General features: G+C 36.7%; 1 non-coding gene across 1 annotated transcript; it reads right to left on the bottom strand.

The window, feature by feature from the left end:
• Positions 1 to 4,211: 4,211 nt before the first annotated feature.
• Trnam-cau (transfer RNA methionine (anticodon CAU)) lies at positions 4,212 to 4,283 on the bottom strand. The gene has a single exon. It is a non-coding gene; the product is annotated as a tRNA-Met (tRNA).
• Positions 4,284 to 6,690: the final 2,407 nt, after the last annotated feature.

Genomic DNA, 6,690 nt, shown 5'->3' with positions numbered 1-6,690 from the left:
ATCTATATAAATAAAAGGAAGGTTGCCCATCTTGTGCGCGAGTGTTCTCCGAATTGCCTAGACTTTCGGCTTTGATTTAGTGGTATATTGATCGGGTACATATTGCCATTTTTCCATCGGACATTCGTTTTTGCAAACATTGAGGGTAACTAAGAGAATAACATAAAAAACTGTCGTGTTGCTATGCAAAATCGATCGCAGTGGCATTGTGGGTAATAAGGACAGTGTGAACCGCGTAATAATATTTCCATTAAAAAACCATACGCAGAGCAACATTGCCCCGTTTTCTGCCAACTGCAAGGTGGCCAAGAAATGATTCAGGCTATCTATATGCACAACAGCGCATAATTTAATAATGATCTTACGAGCTTTTCGTCCCTACGCAGAGCTACGCGCCCCATTTTCCGCCACTGCATCGAGGTTGGCAGCCAAGAAATTAAGGCTACGACGCGTGAATCAGGTATTTGCGTCATCACTAAGGTAACGTAGGAAACAGTGGTCTGGTAGTCTAGAGTGGTGATAGTGCCTGCGTGGAGATCCGGGGTGCAGACAGTCAGTGTACAATTTCATTATTTATTCTAGGCCTATGAATCGTCGAGATTGAGGAATATATACGGGAAATGCATTGCACTTTATTGAAAACGGTCAACAAATAATTTGGTTAAAACCGGGTTTTTTTCCCGGGCTTTTTTATTGTCAAAACTCAGTGGTAGCGCGTATCGTAACTAACTGGCAGCGCGTTGGCGTTAGTGCGTTGGCGTACAAGGGATGTGACTCGCACGCACGGGGCGCATATACATAGGCCAACTTTCCGTGCCAGAGAAATAGAAAAGAAAAGAAAGTAGGACAAAAACTGAAAAGGTAGGCCTACTATGGATGGGTTGTGGGTACAGGGTTGTGGATTAGAGTAAATAAATAAATAAATAATTCATGAAAAAATTAAGCTAAAATAATGAGAACATAATTAAATGCAAACGGGAAATCACACGCTAAGCAGGAAATATGAGAAATGAGAACAAATAATTATGTAGAAAAAAAGCCAAAGCTAAAAGGACAAATGTAAGAAAGGGTATTTATTGGAACAAAATAGATCTATGTAGAAGAAACTGAAACGAAAGAAAGAATAAAATGAATAAAAAAGAAAAGAAAAAGAAGACAAAAAGATAAGGGTTATGGTTACAGTAACTAAATGAAACGGGAGCAAAATAAAGAAGGAAAGAAAAAAACTAATCAGGAAACGTAAGAAAAAAAAGCTAAAATTATATTAAAATTAAAGGAAAGAAAGAAACTAATCAGGAAATGTAAGAAAAAAAAAGCTAACATTATATTAAAATTAATCAGGAAATATAAGAAAAGAGAAGCTAAAATAATGGGAACAGAATTAACATGGAAACGGGAAATCACAAGCTAACCAGCCCCTAACCAGCATATAAAAAAGAAGCTGAAACGTAAGAAAGGACAGATTTATAGAAAATAATGGGAATGCGGTTAGGCCTAAATAAATAAATAACATGGAAACGGAAAATCACAAACTAAATAGCATTTTTTTTAAATGGGAACAAACTAGGCCCGGAAACTAGGCCCATGTCGAAGAAACTGAAAAGAAAGAAAGCTAAATGGAACTGCCAGAAGGGACAGGTTTAGAAAAATAAATTTTACCTTTTCAATGATTCTACCTTTTCAGTAATTCTTCCTGTTTTAGTGATCGCTCCCATTTACTCATCTAGCGGGGACCCGCGCGGAGCGCGGGTATCCCGCTAGTTTAAAATATTTGAAATTAAAAGTACAGGCTACCATGTACCAATGCATTAATATGAATGTGCACATCAAAAAAGTCAATCATGACAACTTCCTGAAACCAGAGGTACTTGACCTATATGACATCTTAAAAAGTGACTGAATAAATGGCGGGAAATGTGGTTGATATGGTAACTGACAAACCTGTGACTCCTGCAACTATCCTAAACTTGTGGTACTAATTCATATAAATAAATTAGTTGTAATAAAAACTTGTGTATAGCAAGTAAACAATAAAAAAATTGAAAAAAATGAAAATTTTTAGCTAAAAACAATTTTTTTTCCCTGGCTTTACCACGTAAAAATCACCTATTTGGTCAAAATTAAACAAAATTACCGAAATAATGCATTTTCCCTAACATTTTTGGTCAAAATATAAAGATGCAATTTTGTTTGTTAACGAATATTTAATAGGCATATACATGTGACATGTAGGCCTTATTCTCCACAGCAATTATGAAGTTCATACTTTATTTACTTTCAAAGTTATAGCTGTTTTAATAATTGACATATTTGGTAAAAAAAAGGGTAAAGAAATCACAAAAACTGCAATTTTCAACTCAAATATCTTCGCCCACGTCACTTTTCAGAAATGCCAGCCGGGTAAAATGAAAAGATCAGAGCGTGTAGATACATTTTAACACCATAAGAAGCTTTGTCCAAAAATGTTGGACGAAAACTTCAAAATCACTATGTGGTGCTGCATCAGAATCTTGGAATTGTCGAAATTCTGGAATTTTGATAATTCCAAGATTCTGACGCAGCCTGTCAAAATCTTGGAATTGTCAAAATTCAGGAAAATCGACAGTTCAGGTTTCTGACGCAGCCTGTCAAAAACTTGAAATTGTTTTTTGACAGGCTGCATCAGAAACCTGGAACTGTCGATATTCTGGAATTTCGACAGAGGGTGTCAAAATCTTAGACTGGTGACTATTCGTGTCATTTGGCACGGAAACAGGAACGAAATGACCTGCTTGTCAATATAATAAAAATCCCTTTAAAAAGGGATGGACCGGGACAGTATTGATTCCATGTGAAGTATGAGTAATGCTTTTGATATATTCTTTTCTTTGATAGTATTTGATGGCAAGAGATGGTCTGAAATTATATTTGGGACATAAAAATATAATGATGTACGTGTAATTGATGATAAATTAAAGAAATCATTCTTCTAATTATAAAAAGTACGCAAATAAAACCTTACTCTCGCTTATTTCTTCCTACCGATTCCAAAAATTTGACAGATGTTCCGGAATTTTGAAAATTTGTCAATGTAATTTCTAAATAGGCCTTCTATTAAAATTAGTACTAATACTTTCTTTCTTTCTTTCTCACTGCACTGTCAATCCAGAATTCTGACAATATTCTCATTGTTAAAAATTAGGAATTTATTTTAAAATTTTCAGAATTCTGACAATATTTTCACTGTCAAAAATTAGGAATTTAAAATTGAAAACACTCAAAAAAATAAATAGAATACCTAAATAAATTTATTTATTTATTTATGTATTTATTTATTTATTTATTTATTTATTTATTTATTTATTTTGGAATTTTGACAATAAAACTGTAAAATTCCTGAAATTTGATAGACAACTTCTCCAAAACACATTTCTGTGGCGCGTCGACCTGCTGGGTAGTGAGCTGTAGGTAGTGAGATAAACGTTATAGGGCCTAATGCATTACCGGTATGTGAGGGATTTCAGTAGGCCTACACTTAGGCTATGGATGATATTATCGTGGTCTTTTTAAAGATCCTTTTTTAAGGGGATCCAAGTATTTTACATGTTCAGAAGCGTATCAGGGTCAGTTATCTGCGTTTTCAAATGATGGAATATTTTTGTTCACAGATATAAAATATTCATATGCCCTCTATTAGGCCCTACTCAGAGCAAAAATTAAGGTTGCAGTCAATTTTCTTTTGAAGTTATGGCTATCCTATTGTTAGATTTAACATTTTTGGGTAAAAATTGGATAAAAGTAGCAAATAACACATTTTTTAACCAAAATATCTCAGTTCACGTCACCTTTCAGAAATGCCAGCCGGGTTAATCAGAAAGATGAGACTCGTATGGTTAATTTTAACCCGGCTGGCACCTTTGTCCAAAGAAGTTTTGCATAGGGGCCTACGCGCCTGCATTAGGCCCAATGATTCAACAGAAGGGGGCTGTAAATTTTCTCTTTTAGCAGATAGGGGCGGCCATATAGTCTCTACCCAGGGGGCCATAGCCCATATTAGCCCATGTGACGTGACCCCAGACCATATTAGCCCATGTGACGTAACCCCAGAAACAAAACAAAAAAAATGAATAAAAATTAAACAACATAAGAAAAGCGATGGTCGTGCAATGTAAAACAAAATTCAAATTATTGAAAGTATTAAAAAAATCTGAATAATTACAAAAAATATGACATAGCAGAGCAAGGTTTCGATCCTTGGACCTCTGGGTTATGGGCCCAGCACGCTTCCGCTGCGCCACTCTGCTTCACGATTCATAGACGGCCTTCATGTAGTTGATAAAGATTTCTTTGGCTGATGCAATCAGTCTCTTTCAAGCATTTCGCGGGGAAATTTGCAAACATTATCAACAAGAGAGGGCGACATTTGATATTGTGAAAATGACAGGCGGCATAGGACACGCAGCACGGACGTACGAGGCTGGCGAAGATACAGGGCTGACAGCCCCATTCACAATACACGGTTAGCGATTATAAATGGACAATTAACATACTTGCAGTGGGGTACTTTGCAGAACCCCAACGGTTTTAGAGTAAGATAATTTTGCTTTGACACCACATAACAAATTTAGAATTGTTTGTGATAATTTCATGATTATGTGTTAATCCAATGGCGACGTCAAAAATAGCGATATCGCATCCACCATCATCTGGAAAATGACTCGGTAATGTACTGATGCGAGTTTAGTATTTCTTTTCGATTGAAGAAACAAGACCCGGGGGGGGTTCTTCGAAAACTTTCGTACGGGGGTGTGCCACGCAGACTTTCGGATGCTGACTTTCTCTATACCTACTTTTTGCTGTTTTGCTACCCATCAGTATACCAATTTCAAGAAAAAGCACCCAAAAAGCACCCAAATTTGCCATAATTGGGCGCTTTAAGGGCACTTTTGCCAAAATGCGCCCAATTGGGCGCATTGGTCTCCACTGAAAACCCACCCATCGATATACCAAAATCGCTGAAAAGGTACCCCAAAACCGTGGCACATCCCCGTATACCTTCAACCAGGAAGAACCCCCCCGGGAAACAAGATTACAATAAAACAAAAGTATTTCGAGTGAGATGGCTGAGGAGTAATACTTTTTAGTCCAGTTTTAGCCATTTAACTAAAAACTTGCAGTGTACTTCTTAATATTATTAACATCTACAAACGAGTCGAGGAAGCCAATAAATGCAATAATATTTAGGCCGAGTAAAAAACAATACATGTTTCTCGTCCGCGCCCTCCTCCTTTTTTGAAGATTTTTCAAATTTCTTTTTATTTTGTAAACTTTCAATTATAACTTGTTGAAAAAGATGTTTCAGAAGTTGAAACTTATTTTACGGCTTTGTAAATGCATAATACATCATCATAAGAAGAGTTTTGTGATCACTAGGGGCCTACCTCTCAAAACAATAAAATAACACTGAAAACGAAACTTGGGGTGACTAACTAAGGAAAAGTTAGTTAAAACAATGTCAAGTACGACTAACCTGTAACTAATACGGCTGGACTGGACTAAACTATATGTTAGTAGGTCAGGATACACTAGGGACTTAACTATCAAAATACTAGTTCAACCTTGACCTACTAATATAATAAATTAGTTCAACTGAGACCTACTAGAGCTTACTAGGACTCTACTAATATATTGGGGTGTTCTACTAATGGGCTCTACTATCAAAAACGATGTCAAGTACGACTATTTTTTTTAATAGGGCATTCTGTACTAATGTTCGACTAGTTCAGCTGACTGAACTAGTCTGTGGAACTAGCCCAATTCTAGCCCGGTAGAAGTGGTCGAAGATATGGAAACTTACGTTTTATTGACCTTTTTTCCCAACCGTGTATTTTTTAATAACTTACAAACCGTTTTAGCATGGTTAGAATTTGAAAAACGGATTTGGCCCCGTTTTTTGAGCCCTGTTTTCTACTACTCACGGCATGATGAAGGTTTCCACGAATTCGGCAGCCATGGCAGCCTCAACCATGCATGCACAAACCCACGGTCCATGATCATGACATTTGTGTTCCGATTTACAATCTCATTTCAAATTCTAACGGTTTGTAAGTTATTCAAAAACAAGCTTGGGAAAAATGTCAATAAAACATAGGGCCTACCTTTCCATTTCTTCGACCATTTCTAACGGGCTAGAATCGGGGCTAAAATGTCCATCTCAAGACGCTATGTGCTATGTCTACAGCTGCATGTGTAAAATGTCGTCTATAAGCTAGTAGAGACTAGCTCTACTAGCTTAATTTGTCATAAGAGTCATGTCATGTGATCAAAAGGGCGGTAAATTCAACTTTAGTACAACCATTGGTACGGTCCACAACCATGATTCGTTCTACCAATTCGTAAAGCCAGAAAAGTTAGTTGGACCAACTTTTGCGGTGCAACTAATTTTCACTTATTAGTAAAGTACCATAATTTGGCATAGTTCGGCATGTCCGTACTAACAATTTCCCTCACTGCATGCTGTACTAGCCAAGCATACTAGATGGACGTTTAGTCCGACATTAAAAACTAGTTTACCAGGGGAAACTAGTGGTCCTACTAAATAAAAGCTTAGTTCAGCTTACATAATACGAGTTTTTGTTTTCAGTGAGGGCCTCCTCCTTTTTCTCAGATAGGCCTATCGAATACCCAAAATATGGTGCCAAATACAGGTAT

The sequence above is a fragment of the Amphiura filiformis genome, chromosome 2 (genome assembly GCF_039555335.1).
Source record: "Amphiura filiformis chromosome 2, Afil_fr2py, whole genome shotgun sequence".
Classification (NCBI taxonomy): Eukaryota; Metazoa; Echinodermata; class Ophiuroidea; order Amphilepidida; family Amphiuridae; genus Amphiura; species Amphiura filiformis.
The sequence above is the reverse complement of the archived record's forward strand: the minus strand, read 5'-3'. Positions and strand labels throughout refer to the sequence as shown.